Source organism: Ictidomys tridecemlineatus, chromosome 4, assembly GCF_052094955.1.
Source record: "Ictidomys tridecemlineatus isolate mIctTri1 chromosome 4, mIctTri1.hap1, whole genome shotgun sequence".
Taxonomy (NCBI): Eukaryota; Metazoa; Chordata; class Mammalia; order Rodentia; family Sciuridae; genus Ictidomys; species Ictidomys tridecemlineatus.
The window spans coordinates 140289497-140310210 of record NC_135480.1 but is presented as its reverse complement, the minus strand read 5'-3'; positions in this window follow the sequence as shown (position 1 = coordinate 140310210).

Genomic DNA, 20714 nt, shown 5'->3' with positions numbered 1-20714 from the left:
CCTGTCAGTATTTTTCTCACGAACAGAAGTAAATTTTTTCGGCACTAAGGCTTGAAGCGTGGATGGCAATAGATCTGAAGTGATCTCAGTTTTATCAAATAGTTTTCGATCCCCATAGCTGATAGTACAAAGCTGTTCAACTACCTATGTGTCAAGATGAAGAAAGATATCACTCTAGTGGGGATTGAACCCAGGATTTCAGGCATACTATGCAAGCAATCTACCACTAACCCCCACTTCATTTTTTTTTCTTTTTCTGTTGAGACAGGCTGTGGCTAAGATGCCTAGGCTGGCCTCCTGGGGAAACATCTCTTTGATTAATCCACTTACCTTCTAGAGTTTTTTTTCTCTATTTATGTTTTTCTCATAATTCATACCTATGATAGCAAAAACATGGCACAGGTATCTCTATCACTGCTCACAACAACCACGAACAATTGATCCTGATGCTTTTTTATCCCTCTGGGTTAAGATGTGGTCTCAGACTCTACATAGGTAATAAGAATTGTAATGCATTCTCCTGTCATATATAAATTTTAAAAAATAAAAAAAAAGATGTGGTCTCAGAATTCTTTTTCATATAGTTCCTCGGGCAGCCACTATTAAGTCATGAGAAATAAGCAGTATTTGCCAACCCTATCTTATGTCATTTTATCAAATGTGGCTTTAAATCTCAACATCTTATAAAAATCTCAGCCTTTGATTATTGTTATGGCATTCACTAAGTGGTAGAGTTGATTTCAGTCTGATTAGAGTTGCTGAATTAATCAACTCCAGAATCACTGTTCATCCCCTAGAGCTGAGGGTCCACAGACTACACAAGTATACTATAGTTTCATCCCTCCTCATTCATACTTTCAGGTTTTTTTTTTTGACACTTTCACCTAATTTTAAACACTATCCTTAATTTGATGATCTTAGACTCCAATAATGTTAACTTTCAAAACAACTCATTTATTTTTAAATACTTAAGTACCTTCAATAATTATCAAATAAATGAAATATTTGTTTTACCACTATTATTAAAAATAGTTCATCCAGGACCTCCAGTCCTGGGTGGGTGACCATGGTCCTGCTCACTGTTCACCCATGCCCATTCCAGATCTTGAAGTCATCCTAGCAAATGTGAGGGAGCAATATTTGAGCATTAACTTCTTTAGGCTTTCTTAAATTTTTTTTATTGTAGACATTTAAGGTATGCAACATGTTTTTGTATACATAATGAAATAATTACTTTAGTCAAGAAAATTCATATCTCCTTATGTAGTTTCTCTCTCTCTCTCTCTCTCTCTCTCTCTCTCTCTCTCTCTCTCTCTGTGTGTGTGTGTGTGTGTGTGTGTGTATGTTGAGAGCATCTAAAATCTACTCTGTTAGCAAAGTCAGTATACTATGTAGTATCAACTAGTCATTATGCTGTATATATAATGACTAGATAACTCTGGGCGCTCCCCCCTCCTCTCTCTCTCTCTCTCTCTCTCTCTCTCTCTCTCTCTCTCTCTCTCTCTCTCTCTCTCTCTCTCTTTCTCTCTCTCTCTCTCTTCTTTCAGGCTGCAATTAGCCTCCCCAGACTTAGGTATCAGGAAGGAAGGCCACTGGAGGAGAAAGAAGAGTTATTTCTTACCTTCCTCTATAAAGAGTTCTGAAATTTGAAGCAGAAGTAATGCATTGAGAGAGAGAGATGTTTTTGAGTCTCAAGAACAGGGTTTTAAGTACTAAAAAGCAAAGTTTGTGCACTAAATAGTAGATGACTTAAAAGTTGTTCCCAGACCCAAGATTGGATTAAAAAAGCAAGATAGAAGAAAGAAAATTAAATCCTGCTAAGTGTCCTTCTGAGGGCCTACTTCTCTTGGGATAAATCTCAGGAGAGGGAAAGTAAACTCCCAAACTGAAGTTGGGCTTTGAAAATAAAAGAGACCCTACTTTATTTTCCAAAAAGTCCCTATTCTGCACCCCAAGATTTATACACAAGCCCACAATGTTGTGAGAGAAGAAATAACCATTTCCCATGTTCTTAAAAGGATGCAAAAGTGTCTACAATAGGATTCAGATGAGGCAGCTCCCTGCAAACAACAACAAGTGTACCCTGAATGCACACATTCCAACATAGGACTGCAGGTCGGTGGGCACAGATGTGAAAAACCAAACTCTAGATGGGAGGAGTCAAATCTCCTGCCTGTCAAGGGACAGTTGCCAAGGACAGAGGGCAGACCCCTCTCTGTGGTACTATCATGTTGTTTAAAGTTCTGGAACTGGGGAAAGAGGAGAGAAAATAAACTCTCACTTTGGAGATGGGGGTAAGGATGAGAGACGAACTAAATCATCTCAATTTAAACCTGAATTAACTGATACTAGTTTTTGAAATGAACTGAAATTAAGTTTTCTTTCATCAGACACTTAAAATTAGACTGCATGATATTTTAGAAGTAAAAAGAAGTTACCATTTTCACACAGAGTTTAGTTTTTAGGCAGGTTCAGGTCTCTGTGGTACAGGAATCTTTCTATATCCCCATATTTTATTCTCTGATGTGCTGACCAGTACAGTACCTGAAAACCAGAGCTCCCAGCATGCATTACTGATAGGTGCTTCCTTCATCTCCTACTCCCATCCCAACAAACAGGCACTTGTACAATGCTATTTGAAAGGACCCACATTTTCCAGGATACATTTTCATTGTCTGAACCTGGGACCCATATTAGGATTAAGCAGTTTGTAGCCCACTGCATACTTTTCCTTTGCAAATTAGTAAATGATGCCTACTATGCCAGACACTTTTTTTGCAGTAAACAACCCATCTAGCTGTACACAGTAGTCCTGGGTTGTAGAATGAGAAACTGAATCAGTTTTGGGACTGGGGCTGTAGCTCGATGGTACAGCGCCCGCCAAGTGCATGTGAGGCACTGGATTCAATCTGCAGCACCACATATGAATAAATTAAAAATAAAGGTATTGCATCCACCAACAACTAAAAAAAAATTTTATTTTTTAAATACAGGGAGGAATGCTCATTTTCTGGTTGTATTATTAGTCCTGGTACAGCAAATAATGAACACACTTGGAAGAAACATGTTTTTCATCCTTTTTATCAGGTGCTCTTTATTTTTTTTGAAGCAACATAATAATAAGACGTGCTAATACTGGTTTTTAATTTTAGTTTAATTAATGTAATTAATCCATCTGTATCTTTAAATTCATGTCACAATTTCTCGTCAGACTCCTAGGAGAAGATTATCCTCCATAAATGTTTAGATGTTTGGCCCACAAAAAAAATATATGTGGATGACTTTTCTACTCAATATACCCCTACTTCTCTCCACAGCGCTTCTAACTCCCAAATTAAGTCAGAAAAGGTAGTTTTACTAATGTTACATGTATTGCTTCTTAAAGCTGTTTTTAGTATTTCCTGGAGATTTGGCTTGCATGTAGAATAGCCCCAGGTGGCCATCCTTAAACAGACTATGTAAATTGACTAAGTCTCAGATTCCTCATCATCAAAATGGGGTTGATAATAGCCACCATGTAAGACTCTGTGAGGTTTTAGGAGCTAACAGAGTGACTGCTGCAGTAAATGTGAGGACCTCTCAGTGTCATGAGCCTGTGGTTACAAAAGGTCGCATGGCCAGTAAGAATGCAAATTTCCCTGGCACAGGCCACTCCAGTATTCTGCCTGAGCTGCAGATCCATTTCAGGATGTGGTTAATTTGGGGTGTTTGAGCAGGTGTCCCTGTGGTTACATTTGATGTTTATATAATTTCCCTCAGGGATTCCTCACTTCAGTCTTCTACTTGCAAAGTTGCATGAGGGCTGGGCCTGTCTTCATCCTCTGCTACAGGTACCAATGATCCTGTTGATGTCAGTGCTCCTAAAACAAGTCATCACGGGCCAAAGTAGCACTAGATTTCTGCACTGAGCAGGAAGAGGCTGTGCTAGCATCCATGTCCCATTGCTCTCCTTCTTCACAAAACTCCTACAGTTTATAGGGGACCAACTGCCCCCTGCTTTCTCACAACTGCCCTTGTGTGAGTACTGAGTACCTCACATCCCTGGAAACCTTCAACTCCAGAACACTTAGTCATCCTAGGTTTCCTACAAAGACACTAGACCTACAAAGCTCTCAAGGAAACAGAGAGCTTGTCTCGTCTCCAACTTTCCCCCTGCTCCCAGCCTCATCCCATCTGTGTTTGCCCCAGTACATAAATCTAAGCCTGCATTGGCCTCCTGTTATTGCGTTACAGATTACCGTGGACTGAGCAGTTTAAAGCAATAGCTGATGAATGTCATAGTTTCTTCAGGTAAGAAGACTGAATGGGTCTCACCTGGGGTCTCTACTCACAGTCTTCTAGGGGAGAAATCAAAAGCATCAGTCAGGCTGAGCTTTCTGAGGTATACGGGAAGATTCTGTTTATATTCTCATTCAGGTTGACGGCCAAATTTGGATCTTTAATTAGAGACTGAGTGCTCCATTTCCTTGCAGGCTATCAGTAGGGAGTCCCCTCTGCCTTTAGGAGTTATCCCCATTCCTTGCCTCGTGGCTCCCATCCTCTCTAAAGCCATCATCAAACCCCTCCCATACTTGTAGTTCTGACTTTAGAAGGGCCTGGTCCTTCTCAAGGGCTCACCTGAGGCGATCATATAGACCTAGGAAAACTTTCCTTTACTGAGGTCAACTGTGCCATGTATCATAACCAGATTGTGAAATGATATCTCATCATGGATTTGGTGGGAGAGGAGGAGGGAAAAGAGAGGCACTGGAGAGCGAAATGGATCAAATTAATTATAAGCATGCATGAATATTTCACAGTGAATTCCACTATTATGAATAATTATAAAGAACCAGTAAAAATAATTTTTAAAGAGTTCTGCATACCAGACCTACTTTTCCAAGTATATTAAAAGTTGTAGAAAGATAACTGATGAGGGAAAGGCCCCAACTCTTCATCAGACACCTCGACCTCATTTGAAGTTCTTTAATATCAACTAAAATCTTTATATATACATTTTTTCTCATAGAATAAATATTTCTGGAAGTTCTATGGCCAGCCTGGCATCGTGTCAAGTGCTAGAGATACAGGACAAGAGCCAGGATGCTTGCCCTTAGCTAAGGAGGCAAAATGAATCCAATATCAGAAAGTGTCAAGTTGTATCTTTGACCAGTGCAAAGAATGTGAGGTCTATGGTGCTATAAAATCCTGTAATGGAAGAAATTGACTCCATTAGGATAAAAGAATAAGGGCAAAGATTTCTGGTTGCCCCTCAAAATCCTTCTTGGAAAATTGCTCCCCCACTGCGCTGCATTTCCCAGATTCCCTTGCCTGTTTGTGTGGCTGGGTGATGAAGTCTCTTCAGTGAGTAGAAGTCAATGGTGCCACTTCCAAGCTGGGGCCATTAACCTCACTGTGCCTTTTATGAGAGGTGATTGCAATGCCCAGAGCAATCACAAAAATGGCAGAGCTGAAATCCACTTAGATCCTTGACTAACCGCCAGGACCAGAATCCTTCACCACCACTTCCACCACCAAAACCAGCCCAGACTGTTATATGAGGAGAAAGAAAATGCTCTCTCTCCATTAGTGTTTAGGTCTATTTGTTTCTGCAGATGAGGGTTCCCCAAGTAACACAGAGCTACATATTGGCAGGCAAAACAAGATAGATGGCTCTCTTCTCTTACATTCATATAACGTGTCTCTGAAAGTCTCACATCTATTAGGAGATGTGGCCCTGTGAGAAAGGTAAGAGAATACCTATCACTACACTATCTGCCAGACAAGGCTCAGCGGAACTCAGTGACTTAGGGAGGGCCCCACAGCTCAGCGGTCACCTCTGGAATCTGCATCACTGATTCACCATTTGGATTTAGACAAGTTATTTGCCTTTTTTCATTCCTGTCTTCCCAGTTTGGAGGAGGAAGTTCTGTGGGACTAATTTATGATATACTCTAGATGTAAGGGAATACAAATGTGACAATTTCATAAGCTATGTGTGATGAATCCCACTACTATGTATAATTATAATGCACCAATTAAAAATAAATGATAAAAACAAGTTATGTTTGTAGGAAAGATTTGGCTATATTACTTGGCAATGCCTCCTTCTTTATATTCTTTGATATCTTAGGTCCCCTGGAAACTGACTGACATGCAAAACTAAATACAGGCTCCTAAGCTCCCAAGACTTTAGGTCCCTTAAAATTTTAACATCTGGTAATGTCACCCCCTATCTTATTCTTGTTAGAATCTTTTTTACTTCACTTACTCACTTGTGTATCTTCTCAGAAGCTGTCCCTTTTCAAAGTCTTTTGCTCATTCAGGAGTTCATCAAATTTTATGAGCATTCATTATGTAAAAGGCACTGTGGTGACCACTCATATGGAGATTAAGCAATGCAAATACAGCCCTTGCCTCAAGGAGGTTAAGCCTGCTAAGGAGAAAAGAAAATAAACAAGAAAATATGAAATCTGCTGGGTGTGGTGGCGCACGCCTGTAATCCCAGAGGCTTGGAAGGCTGAGGCAGGAGGATCTCAAGTTCAAAGCCAGGTTCAGCAAAAGCAAGGTGCTAAGCAACTCAGTGAGACACTGTCTCTAATTAAAATACAAAATAGGTCTGGGGATGTTGTTCAGTGGTCAAGTGCCCCTGAGTTCAATAGTTGGTATCCACCCTGTCTGCCCCCAAAAAAGAAAGAAAATATGAAATCTCATTTAATTACAAATATGGTTGATTCAAAGAAGGAATGAAGATGATGCAAACTGAGACACTGTGTTTTCTCACCTATAGTTACTTATAAAATACAGTCTACTGAGCAAGCCACTTTTAGGATTTTTCACAAATATATTATTTTCAAATTGCAGATAGCCTACTTGGGGCCCTGGACTACTTAGGTAGTTTTGTATTGTTTCTAGTAAATTTAGAGCTACATTTGGTACTGAACTATGGGAAATGCCTTAGCTCAGGTTCATAATCCAGCCATCTTTCTACTCCCTTTGAATTGTTTCTGCTTTTGTTTTCTTTTTCAGGTGGGAAAGGACAGACTAAAGGGAGAAAGAAGGAGAGAGGAAACACTGTCATGAAGTGAGGCCTTGCTCTTCTGCATCCGGGGTTCTGGTTATCTGTCCTCAGGAACCTGATGGAGAGACCAGAGGTAACACTGAACCACCTTCAATCTGAGGCGAAGGATGATCCAGAACCATCACTTAGGTTGAGAAAACCACGCCCTTCCCCTGACGGACCAAATACAAAAGATGGCCCTGTTGCCACAAACCTATCTATTGTTTCATGTTCCCAAATAAATTGTCAGAAGAGTTGGTGGGATCCAAGAGTCAGGTGAGGAGCGGAGGGATTTTAGGAAATGGATTTATTAAATGTTCTCAGGAGCATTTTCTTTTTAGATCCTCAGAACTCTACAGTTCCAGAGTCTTCTCAGAGCATCCCTCAGCTCCTGTCACCTGGCCCAGGTTGGGGTCTCACCTCCTGTTCTCTCGTAGACCTCCCTGTATCTCTGCCATGGTTTGAGTAAAAATCCCCCGAAGCCCAGGGGCTAAAGGCTTGGTCACTGACTGTAGCACTATGGGGAGACGGCAGAACCCTTAAGGCCTTCTGGGAGGAAGTTAGGTCATTGGGAGTGTGCCTTTGAAGGGAATTTTGGGACCCCAGGCCCTTCCTCTTTCTTGACTTCCAGCCACCACTAGGTGAGCAGCGTCCTCCAACACATGCCACAGACCCAAACATGGTCCAGTGATTTCTGAGCCAAAATGAACTGTCCTCCTTATAAGCTCATCATCCCAGGTATTCTGTTGCGGTGACAGAAAGCTAACACAATCGTTAAATCCAAATGGCAGAGAGAAACCCTTAAACAGCCTGGTTATTTTATACACACCAATTCCATTTCATTCATGAAAACTGTAGAAGAAATTGGACTGAAATTTTGGACAGAATGTAGGCTCAGAGCCATACAGCAATAGAATAAAGCCATCAGGTGACACATTTTAATTTCAATCTTTGTCTCAATCCTTGCTCTTGCAATTTCCCCCACTCTAAGCCTTGAAGATGCAGCTCTGATGTCCCCTGCTCCCTACACATCAACGCGAGACACAGCACCACAGAGCTGAAACCTTGGGGAAACTTAGACCCCAAACATTCACGAACAAAACACATGGCTTCTCCGAAGCACAGTGACACAATGACATGTGTCTTTGCAAATTTAACAGGCTGTAATCTGCTACAGCTGCCATGGGATGGCCTGTCTGTCTTGGCTTTCATCATCTACTGTTTGCAAATTATCTTTTCAGCAGGATGTAGGTGCGGAAACCAGACAGCTTCTAATGCAAGAAGAGGTTTGTCAGGCCATGTTCAGATACTGGGCAGTGCAGTCAGAGTATTCAGCTATTTTGTTCATTAATGAAATAGTCATTCATTTGGTCATAGAAACATCTATATATCCATACTGTAGCATCTTAACTTTGCAGTTATTAGAAGGATATGTTCCTTTCTTGTCCAAGAGAGACCCATCAAATACACACCTAGGGAAGGCGTAGGCCCACAACAGAGTTCTGTGCACACCACCATCCCCATGGCTACCACCACACCCTGCATTCCCTCACCAAGGCCTGCCTCAGACCTGCTAAGTGCCACTGTCACGGTGATTCATCATGACTTTTATCATTCTGTTGTAACTTCCTTCTTTCTTGCCACCGTCTTTCCTCATGTGGAAGTTCCATTAGCACAGAAACCACGTTAGTACCATTGACTCTTGTATTCCCAGCACCTCACACAGGTCCTGAAACGCAACAGCATTCAATAAGTGTTTGCTGAATCAATGAATAAATCCTTCTGCTCTCTGTCAAACCAGGTTTCTTCTCTCCCTTTGCACCAGCTTCCCCAGGCTCAATGGAATCTTCCTGGCCTCAGACTTTATTGTCCCTAAAGAGTTTCTCACACAAGTTGACAGAATGACTTTTGATTCTCACAACATGAATTTCGTCAAAATCCATATATGCTTCATATGTGTTAACGGCCAGAGAGATGCACTTACAACACGCACAGTTGAGAGTGGGTCTCTTCATTGCAGTTCAAGATGGAAGGAAGATTCATCTTTTCTTGAGGCCACAGGCAGATGGCAATATTGTAGAATCTGCTGGCATCTAAAGCCTTTATTATTCTAAAGAGTCTTTCTTGGGATTGGCTAACTTCACTTAGCATAATCTGCTCTAATGCCATTCATTTCCCTGCAAATGCCATGATCTTGTCGGTTTTTAGTGCTGAGTAATATTCCATTGTGTATAAATGCCACATTTTTTTATCCATTCATCTATTGAAGGGCATCTAGTTGGCTCCACAGTCTAGCTATTGTGAATTGTGCTGCTATAAACATTGATGTGGCTGTGTCCATGTAGTAGGCCGTTTTATAGTCCTAGAAGAGGTATTGCTGAGTCAAATGGTGGTTCCATTCCCAATTTGCCAAGGAATCTCCATACTGCTTTCCAAATTGGCTGCACCAATTTGCAGTCCCACCAGCAATGTATGAGATACCTTTTTCCCCACATCCTCGACAGCACTTGTTGTTGTTTGACTTCATAATGGCTGCCATTCTTACTGGAGTGAGATGGTATCTTAGAGTAGTGTTAATTTGCATTTCTCTGATTGCTAGAGATGATGAGCACTTTTTTGTGTGTTTGTTGATTGATTGTATATCCTCTTCTGAGAAGTGTCTGTTCAGGTCCTTGGCTCATTTGTTGATTGGGTTATTTGTTTTTTTGTTGTTTAATTTTTTGAGTTCTTTATATACTCGAGAGATTAGAGCTCTATCTGATGTGAGAGGCGTAAAAATTTGTTCCCAGGATGTAGACTCCCTACTTACTTCACTTATTATTTCTCTTGCTGAGAAAAAACTTTTGGTTTGAATTCATCCCATTTGTTGATTCTTGGGTTTAATTCTTGTGCTATAGCCGTCTTATTAAACAAATGTCAAATGTCTTCTCTGATATAAGGGAGGTGATTCAAAATGGGATAGGGAGGAAGAGCATGAGAAGAAAATTACCTCTAGATAAGGAAGAGAGGTGGGAGGGGAAAGGAGAGAGAAGGGGAATTGCATGGAAGAGGGAAGGAGACCCACTTCTTTATACAGAATACAGGTATGAAGATATGAGGGGGAAACAAAGAAGAAGAAGTGTGTCACATTAGATTGGGTAGAGAGAAGTGATGGGAGGGGAGGGGATGGGAGGGGGAATGGAAGGACAGCAGAATAAAATAGACATTACTATTGCTGTGGATATATACGTGACTGCATGACCAATGTGATTCTGCAACCTGTACACTCAGAAAAATGAGAAATTATACCCCATCTGATTCAAATGTGCGATATGTCAAGATCATTGTACTGTCATGTGTAACTAATTAAAACAAATTTTTTAAAAAAGAAGCTTGAGATGTCTTTTGATTTAGTTTAAAAATAAAATGTAAAGATTTAACTCATCCTCTGGTGTTTTTTTTTCTCTCCAGAAACATCTAAACTCTTTGAAACTATAGTTCATCATCAACCATGTGCAATGAAAACTTCTGCCTTTCATAACAGATGAAATGATTCTATAATCATAAAAAAGAGTCTTCTATCTAAATCAAGCTCTTTTTCCATCTGACTTCTAAGTTTTTTAAAATTATTCTTATAAAAGTAGGTACTGCTCATTGTTGTTGTTTTTTAAGATACAAAAGTGAAAGCAAAAGAAATAATACAATCCCACAATGTCAATGTCCACGTAGTCATGGTTATTATGTTTCCATCTGACTTTTTATCCTGCCTTTTCTTTCACAGTATGGTTACTTAATGTCATACCTACCTGTTGAATATTGACTTTCTCCTGAGGAATCTAACATCCTTTCCCTTCTTTTTAAAAAATTTTTTCTAATAGTTGTTGATGGTCAGCATGCCTTTATTTTATTTTTATTTTTTTATGTGGTGCTAAGGATTGAACCCAGTGCCTCACACATGCTAGGCAAGCGCTCTGCCACTGAGCCACAGCCCCAGCCCATCCTGTATCTTCTTTTCTTATTTACACCATCCCTGAAATACCACATTTATTTCCAAGGCTCAGGTGCTCTATATGTTACTTAAGCACTCTTGGAGATTTGAACTGCCACTCTCCCCTCCTCCCCATCAAGGCCATGACCAATGAAGTACGCATCCAAAGATCACTAGAAAAATAAAGCATACTGTTTAGTAATGACATTAACAGAGCAGAGCTTTTATAAAAGATGATTTGAAAAACAAAATAGCTTATCCTTGAGGTCACAATGAGACCTCCAGCTTCCTAGCTGCCTGGAGTAAGTATACAGCAAAGGCCAGCTCTGCAGGGCAAACCCAGATGAACCTCACAACAAGGACAAGAATGAGAGGCTGCCTCGTCAGTCCAGACACAGAAACAGAGACAGCCGGCCGGAAGCACAGGCCTAACTCTAAAGCATTGCTCTGAGCTGACCTTGTTTTGCAGCCTGCAGCTGGCAAGACCAGCCGGACCCATAGAAGAAGACAAAGTAGAGAAAAGAAATAACTATTTCACACAGAGGGAAAGTCCTTGACATTCTAAACTGCCAGCAGCCTGGGTCTGGAAATTGCAAGAAAGAAGAGGGCATGCCATTAACATGACACCTACATTAACATAATGGCCCTGCCCTCTGTAAAGTGCAGCACATTAATTTCAAGTTCTGTGCTACTGATTAACCTCTTCTCCATCCCTTAACAAGGCGTGAATGAGGAATTGGTGAGAAAAGAAAAAACACCCTCCCTAGGACTCTCTCCATTAATCCAATAATTGTCTATGGGCTAAAGCTACAGCAAGAGAATATTGTTCCCCAGAATCCAAAATGAGTCCAGTACACAGTGTGTACTTCATAAGCCCTGTTGACTGAATAAATGAATGAATTCTGACTTCTGGATGTGCATCTCCAGTCTAGATCCCTGTTCCAAACTCCATAACTGCACATTTACACTTCTCCCTCGACTTTCTACCTATTTCCCATTATAAAAAAGGCAACCATTGTCTGTGCAGTTACTCATGTCATTATAACCCCCAACCTCTGCATAACTCTGTCTCCATTAAGTAGAGACCACCCTACACAGGAACTGATTTATTACCCAGTGTCAATCAGAACTTGCCTACCTCCTTCTTTCCTCTCCTTCCTGCCTGCCTCTTCCTTCTCCTCCTCTGCCCCTTCTCCTCCTCTGTCTCCTATCTAAAAAGAAAAGGAGGGGAGGTTGGCTTGTTCAAAGGAATTTATCTAGCCTTTTTATATCTAAAATATCCTCTGGACCCACTTCTTACATGTTGCATTAACTGTATTCCCTTACGTGGCAGATAATTAGCCTGCAAACTTTCTTCTTCACATCTTATAAACTTTCACTTTTAGATCATCGATCCAAGCATATAAAATTATCTTTTTTTTTTTAACCACAACCCCAGTTAAAACATTAAAAAACCTCCTTGGATATTACTTCTTACATATAATGCATTTTATAAGGAAACCAAAATGAAATTATTTCACAACACTCTCTAACATGGTACTGGTTTAAACAATCTCCTTTTGCCTTTTTATCCAATGTATTTTTTTTCTTGGCCTTAAAGTATTGGAAATCATGCTCACAATGCTAATAACTTCTTTTCCATATAATTTTAAAACATCTCATTTCCTCTACAAATCCTATCAAAGTAGCCAAACCTCAACGTATCAGTAGGAAAGATTCATATCCACAGCAGTATCTTCTTTAAATTTTACATTGTTTAATATTTGACAATCAGTTCTGATCTTACCAAAGACCCGGTTATCTTGTTTACAAGAAATTTTGTAGTTCATTGGATGGATTTTGCTAGAAGTGGTCTGCAAGTAACAGAAGATTTACAGAAAACAATTAGGTAAGGCATCAAACCTGGAAAGGGAATTGAAAGAGAACAAATATGAAACCAAGACTTGACTGTAAAAATAAACTAACATTTGGAATATATAAAGGAGGTAGGAATAAAACATTGGCCCAAGAAAACAGTTATTGTAGAGGAGTAATAATATTTATTCATTTTTTTCCTGATCATTTAAAAAAGACCTGCTTTCTGCCCAAGGAAAACCTTAGAAAGTTCATCGTTTTGGCTTGTGGTGATATTGCTTTTCATTTTATTTTAAATGGAATGTTGAATAATCAAAATACCCATCCTTCTATGTTATAGAAATTAATGAATTTTGTTCTAAAAACTGGTTCTTGGCATTCTCAGTATTCTCTACTTTTTAAAAAATTATCTGGCTTGCATGAATCTATTAAAGTAACTCTTTTTAGGTTTGGGTGGTTTTTTTTCCTTAGGCAAATATTTGTAATAGAGTCCCTCTAATTTATTAACTTATTCAGATTAAATATCTGTAGAAAGGGTCATCTCTGGAATGTGGAATCTCTGTATAGTTTATTCTCTAGAATTAGATTGGGGGGGGTTAGATACCTGGGATTGAACCCAGGGGCACTTTACCACTGAGCCATATCCCTATCCCTTTTTTTATATTTTATTTAGAGACAGGGCTTCACTGAGTTGCTTAGAGCCTCACTAAATTGTTGAGGCTGACTTTGAATTTGAGATCCTCCTGCCTCAGCCTCCAAGCCGCTGGGTTTATAGGCCTGCACCACTCCACTCAGGGATTCTCTGGAATCCGAGACAAGACTTCAAGCCATGAATCTACCACTTCTCAGCAAGGTGACCATGAATAAACTAAGATTTCTGCCCTGTAAATTTTTTTATTTGCAAAATGGTGATAGTGATAATACCTACCTCATAATATTGTGATGAAATTATACACATAATGACCTAAACACAGCTTCTGGCACATATAGATATCCAATTAATATTATTTTCAGAGAAAATATGGGTGGGTAATTTTATAACTTTAAACAAGGAAGGTTTTCTGGTTCTAAAGCTAGAAATCAAAAATAAAAATATTAGTATATTTAACTACTTATACCCCAGGGTATAAGACCTGAAATTTACACTATAATCTCTACTTGGACCATATTGTATCCATATTCCATGCATGCAAAAATAAACATGATTATGCATAATATTTTCTTAATAACAAAAACATCACAATCAAGGTAAAAGGAAAACTACACCTAGAAAAAAGATTTGCAACATATGTGCTAAAAATAAAGGTAAATACCTATAGTGGGTTAAGTTCTTATAACAACATCAGCACAAAAGAGAAGGAAAAATGAGTAAAGGATATGGATAAACAATTCAAAAAGAAATAGAGCCAGTAAATATATGAACAGATGTTCATCCTCCCTAGTAATCAAAGAAATGCAAATAAAACAACAGATTGGCTATGATTAAAAAGATGGGCAAAATCCAACATTTTAAGTATACAATTCATAATCTGCCCTTATATATTCTGTTAAGTATACTTACTAGTAAAATCTTTTTGGAAGACTATTGAGTAATATGTATGAAACTTCAAAATATATATTCCCTTTTTTGATAGATAATACATAAGCATTTTCCATAATCCAACAAAAATAGAGTAATTTTCATGTTGAAAAATTAAAATAGTTTCATTGCCTGCCACCTTCTTACAGTTTTTTATGAGACTTGCAGTTCTTATGAGACTCACAGACTTATTATGATTACTCATATTCATGTAGTGATTCCTGGATTACAAAGTAAGCCACTCACCTTATTTCTCACAACTGCTAAAGGTAAACTGATCAGGAATTATTATTAAACCCTTATGAATGACTCTGAGTCTTGGACCTCTTTTAATTGTCAAGTAGTGTCAGGCATTGCTGATGCTACTTCCCATAGACTGTCCTAAAGTGTAAACAGGGCAAAATTCAGGGGCCTGGACCATCTCCTCCACCCGCCGTCCCCTAGAGGGCGCGCATCTAACAGTAAATTGGTATGTACACAGCATCTTAGGACCTGTGGTTCCTTTGCTATGTGCTATGTTCCCCAAAAGATGTTTAGAAAATCAGTCTTTAAAAAAAAAATCTCCATATAAGATCTGGTCACTGGCTCTGAAAATTGCTCCCTCCCCAGGGTATAAGACCTGAAATTTACAGTATCATCTCTACTTGGACCATGATTATGCATGTGAGTAGGGGATGATAGCATTTTCCCAGAAGAGATGAGAGTAGTAGAGTTTTCCATTAGAAACTGTATTGGGAAAAAGATGATTAGGCAAATTACCCTCTAGCAATCGCAGACACTGAGTTCCTGAAGCCTGACCCAACCCTCTTCTAGCCCTCCTGGTCAGGCCCTCTTCCTGTACTGGATATCCAATAGGCTTATCCTCTCTGCTTCTCACGCTTTTTCAGGGGGAGTAAGAGAAAACAAAAACATCAGACTTCTCAAATTCACTCAAACCATAGTCCTGATTATCCCAATGGTAACAGATTTTATAACCATGGAATAAAAAATAAAATGATGAGGTTATTGTGAGATTTCAAGGTGTTTAAATATTGACAGGCTATGCTGAGGCAGGACATCACATGTGAATGATGGTGGTTTTGTGCTCAGCTTTAGCCAGATACAGGTGGATTTGCACTCAGCTTTAGTCAGATACAGGTGTCCAAATTCTGTTCATTGGTGGATGGTGAAAATGAGGGAATTTTTCAAAATTTATTCTAATCTTTCGAGAATACCTTAAACCTAACCAGGAATTATTGGGCCATTAATAGTTGATATGGCATCAAGGTCACTTAGATTATTGTAAAAATTAAAAGACTTGAAAAACTTTTTAAAGGTTTAGAAGAAAATATTCCAAAGTAGAGAAATAGCAACATTTCAGCCTGAAAGAAATCATAGCAACTACTACAAAAGAGCTCTATCAATGAAATCCCCCCTTTTGTTAATTTAGCAAAGGGAGTTCAAATAAATTACAAGGGAATAACATTGAGTCACTTTAAAAAGACCATGTAGATTTATGTCTGAGAATGAATATAGCTGTCCATGTTTTTAAGTGAGTTATTAAAAATATAAACATTATGGTTCCATTTGTGTAACGCATATAGTTGTGCTTTGTTTTTGAGGAATGGGAATTCAACCAATCCATTTTCATTCTCAGTAACTCAGAGTTCTGAATCATCCTATGGCTCCACCATCAAGATCCATGTTGGAAGGCCTTAGGGAGTTTCAGTCAGAATGAACACCATTTCAAATACCAAGAATCTGTCCTAAGACTGCTCCTTCCACAGTAATGGTTAAAGAATAAGAAGGTGTAGAAATATAGCTCAATGGTAGAGTATTTGCAATAGTATGTTCCAGCCCAAGCAAAATGGGGGTGGGGAGGAAGAATAAAGAAACCGAGGTAGAGGATGCAACTTTGCCTGGGCCTCCATCTCAGGGCTGAAGACTCAGATGAGGACAGACAGGTTAAAGAGAACAGTGAAAACAAAAGGACTTTTCCCTGCTTCCTTTAAGAATCCCAGCATTCCCACTCATCTTTTCTCTGCAGCTAATAGGCATCAGATAGGAAGTAAACGCTGTTACAAAATCACAAAGATACATGGTCCACATTGTGTCCATTTATCATGCATGCAAAAATAAACACAGCCTTCTGTTTGAATTGGAGTGTAATAGGGTTTGCCCAGAATAGATGAAGGAAATAGGAGTTAAATAAATGAGGTGGCATTAGAACAGGCATTCTTCTAGCTTGATCTAACAGCAACACTTTCTCAGCCATAGAAGGCACAGGTTCCATCTCCTTCAATGCCCTGGTCACATTTTGCCAAGAGAATTTGAATGTGTTCTCTGAACCAGACAATAGACCACCTACTGGTTTCAATTACTAACTAAAAGTTTCCTAAGAAATAGGAAAAAAAGTGTGCAGTGACGAATCCAAACAAGAATCTTCCCTAAGGAATATCTGATGAGAATTCTCTACTAGCACAACCACAGAGAAGATCTAGACAAAGCAGGCTGTGATCAGCAAATAAAAAGGAAAAAAAGAGGTCATGATTTGGATTTGAAAATTTTCCATGTGCCATTTAACACAATAATATGTTGCCAAAAGCAGTCTGGTTATGAAAATCATGACCTGTAGTCATTTTTTTAAAAAAATAAAAACTTTTATCTTCTTCACTCCCAAACAATTTAAATTTGGGACAGATGACATGATCAGCCTCATCCCAGCCAACTTACAGATTTTTTATTTTTTTCTCATTATTCCTAGAGTATGTTTTTCTAAGGACTAAAACCTTTACACATGTCATTGACCTTTCTAACCAACCAGAGTTGCCAATTGGTTCTGAGCCGAAGGCCACATCCAGGGAATTCTGTAAACTTCATGCAATGCCAAATACGTAATTCTAAATTGCCACAATATGTGTTGACAGTGGAAAAGCAAAGAGAATTTTTATTCTGGTTAAAGCAATTGTTCAATAGAGTCTGTGAAAGAATGATATCTGGATTGAAGACCTTAGATTCTGACTTCTTGGGTATGACGTGCACCAAAGTGGACACAACAATTTCCAACACATTCTACCTGCTGAGCAAATAAAACAAAGTTATTCGGCCATGAAACTGGGAGTCAAAATTCTTTACTTTAATCCTAATATCATATTTGACTCATTTCTGCTTCCATTTTATTGAACATCACCACCCCCAAATCACCTAAAATATTTGGAAATCCTCTGGTTAAGATGCTCTGTTCCTCTATTTCACTCTTTTGAAATACTAAGAGGGCTTAGTCACCTATGTTGCTGGATGGGAGCAAAAACTGGAAAGCTAAAGTAGAAAATACTTCAAATATTATTATGGAACTGTTTCATCCAGGTTTAGTTCTCAGTATTTTTGTTCAAGTTAATATTAAAAGTAGTTTATTTTTTCTGAGCATCTTTTTAAAGAGAGAGTGTTAATGTCAAATAAGAAGTTTTAATTGAAATCCATGTTACAATGTTGTACTGTGCCCAAGTGACAAAGTAAAAACAGGCAGATGCAATTTAGCACTGCCCTTGGAAATATATGGTTTGTACATTTGAGTTAAATGTAGTTACCATCTACTATATGTCAGCAGAGCCATGATCCTGGCCTTCTCAGAGAACACAGCATGGTGGAAATGATCAATAATTAAACAAGCAATTACAAAGCAATGTTATGTGGTGTGCTAGAGGAAGCACAGAATAGTGTAGGAGCACAAATGGATACCTAATGTGACCTTGGACAGAGAGGAAAAGCTTTCCAGAGGAGGCTGAAGCCTGAACAATGAATAGACTTTTCCGATAAAAAATAGACTTTTAGAGAATATGCTAGTGAGAAAAGGTACTTGATTTGTGGCTTGTTATTATTCATTCATCAATTCCACAAAACTTTATTGAGAGCACACTGTGTTTTGTGTATATAATAAAGGGAATTCCTTTCTTAACCTTATTGTGTTAGTAACAATGGTAGCAGCACCCAAGATAACAGTATCTGAAAAGTTATTTTTCTTGTTTATTAATTTTGTCTTTCATTCAACAAACACTGGACTGAATGCCTAAATAGATAGCTGACATTTGTGAAAATATCACTTGAGTTGCTGACATGAAAGAGAATTGAGATTAGGCAAAGCCAGTGCCCCTAACTCATGTATATTCTGCTGGTTAAATAATTGTCCATTTATACTTTAATCCTTTCTGGCATGAAAAACACATTAATTTGAAAAAAAAGCATATAGCTGTGAAGTCTTGTCAGACAGTCATGATTCCATTCATTCCATACATACGTGAATACTAACTCCACAAGATAATATTAATAAACTACTATGGAGTATTAATAAAGTATTGTAAAATATATACAGTATTGAAATATATGAAAACAGAAACATAATTGGAGATGCAAGCAGTAGTTTGCTAGTAGATGCCTAACAGCTCTTATTCACAAAGAAACCCCAAAACTTCCTACTTTGATTATTTTCGCTTTCTCTGGTATAAATGCTCCCACCACACCAATATCAACCACCAGAGTCTTAACAACTGGCTTGCAAAATTTTTGAAAATTTACCATCCATTTTTGGAAGCCACCATAAGCCAGCTTCAGCACCCCACTGGGTGGGAAATAAAGGGAAGTAAGCTTTTCTAAGTCTCTTGCATTCTCCTGAATATATTAAAAGTAATAATTTATATTAGGCTCTCATAAATAGTGACTCGTTATCATCTCTAAGTAATAATTAAAAGAGTAAGTAATATGTTCCTAGGAAGAAAGTAGAGGGGAAATGAAATAAGAAGAAATATTTAAGGGCTCGGATCCTGCTAGGTGGTGGTAAAACAACTGCCTAGCATTTAAAACAAGAGAATTTCTAGAAAAAATGAGGGAGATTTCATAGTACTAATGGGTCAGTCCACCTGAAAGATATAAAAATTTTTAACTTGTACTCAACAACAACAAAAATAGATGAAATTAAAAGGAATAGAAGACACATGCATAACCACAGTTGGAGATTTAATATTCATTTCTCATTAATTGATAGAATAAAATTATAGAATATTTAAACTCTATTAACCAATTTGATGCAAATGAAATAGAATAATTTAATGAAAGACACAAACTTCTAAAACTTATATGAGAAGAAAGACAATCTTAATAGTTAGTCCTACATCTATCAAGAATATTGAATCAATAAAAATAACTTTCCAAAAGAGAAAATGACAGATGATTCATAAGAAATTCTATGATATGTTTAAGAAAGAAATTATACAAATCCTCTACTATCTCTTTTAGAAAATCAAAGCAAACACTTCCTAATGTTCCATCAGCCACCATTATTTAAATACCAAAAACAAACAATAAGAAAGAAAAACTGTAGACGGATATACCTCATGAACATAGATGCAAAAATCCTCAACAAAATGTTAGTAAATTAAACCCAATATTGTATTAAAAACATAGACATCATGACCAAATGGATTTTATCCAGATATGCAAGTCTGATTCCTCATTCATGAATCATTTTATTCAATACATCACATCAACAGGCTAAAGAAGAAAAATTACATGACCATTTATAATCATACAGATAAGATATATAAGAATCAATTGATAAAAATCACCCAGTCATGATTAAAACTCTCAGCAAACTTGGAAGAGAGGGAAACTTCCTCAACCTGAAGATCATCTACAAAACTTCTACAACAAATCGTTACACTTAATGGTGAGACACTCAAAACTTTCCTGCTAAGATTAGGAATAAGGTGAGGAACTCTTCTTATCACTTCAACATTGTATGAGAAGTCCTAGCTAATGCATTCATGTAAGAAAATGAAATAAAATGTATGCTGACTAGAAAGAAAGATATGAAGTTGACTTTGTTCACAGAAGACATGATCCTCTGTGCAGAAATTCTGAAAGAATCAACAAAGAATTCCTGGAACTAATAAGTGATTATAGCAAAACTGTAGTATACAATTGCTTTCCTATACACCAACCATTATCAAGTGGAATTTGTCACCAGTTATATTAGTATCCACAAAAATAAAAACTAGCTGGGAGCTGAGGTACATTCCTGTAATCCCAGCTACTCAGGAGGCTGAAGCAGGAGGATTGCAGGTTTGACCTCAGCAACTTAGCAAGACCCTGTCTCAACAAATTTAAAGGTTAAGGATGTAGCTCAGTGATAGAATACCTGAGGGTTCAATTTCCACTGCCAATAATAATAATGATAACAACAACAACAACAATAATAATAAAAACTTAGGTATTTTAATACTTAGGTATAGAACTACAAAAGT